The 551-nt window shown below is 40.1% G+C and overlaps 1 protein-coding gene across 1 annotated transcript in view; it reads right to left on the reverse strand.

Moving 5' to 3' along the window:
• The window catches only part of LOC119309034 (7-deoxyloganetin glucosyltransferase-like), a 14718-nt gene that overhangs the window by 12446 nt on the left and 1721 nt on the right, over window positions 1–551 (reverse strand). The window lies entirely within an intron of this gene.

Below are 551 nucleotides of genomic sequence, written 5' to 3' on the forward strand. Positions count from 1 at the left end.
TGTAGATGCCCTAGCTAATTAGATCGTACTTTGATGTGTAGATCGATCGGATCGAGGTCTACTCCCTCCATTCCAAAATATAGTGCGCCCGAGTTTCTGAGGTCCAATTTTGACCATAAATTTAACCAACAAGACCGACTGCGGCGGAAGGAAAAATTACATAATTGAAAACTCCTTTTGAATAGGAATTCACTGGTATAACTTTTGTTCCTACCGCAGTGGGTCTCATTGGTTAAATTTATGGTCAAACTTGAAGCACGGAAATAGAGGAAGCACTATATTTTGAAACAGAGGAAGTAGGTGGCTGACATTAGCGACTAGATCCATCCAAGTCTTTCTTTCTGAAAAAGGATCAGAAAGGGATAGAATTAGTGTAGGTGAGCATATTCCAAAATACAAGACATGGGACAGCAAGATGTCTCATAGAGATAAGATGAAAATAATTCCTATCTAATCCAGTGCAATCTCTAACAAGGGATAGTCGCAGTAGTAGCGTTGCGAATAACAGGAGTGTCGTGGACGATCAAACTTCAGACTTCAGAGAATAGAAG

Source organism: Triticum dicoccoides, chromosome 5B (assembly GCF_002162155.2).
Source record: "Triticum dicoccoides isolate Atlit2015 ecotype Zavitan chromosome 5B, WEW_v2.0, whole genome shotgun sequence".
In the NCBI taxonomy this organism is placed as follows: Eukaryota; Viridiplantae; Streptophyta; class Magnoliopsida; order Poales; family Poaceae; genus Triticum; species Triticum dicoccoides.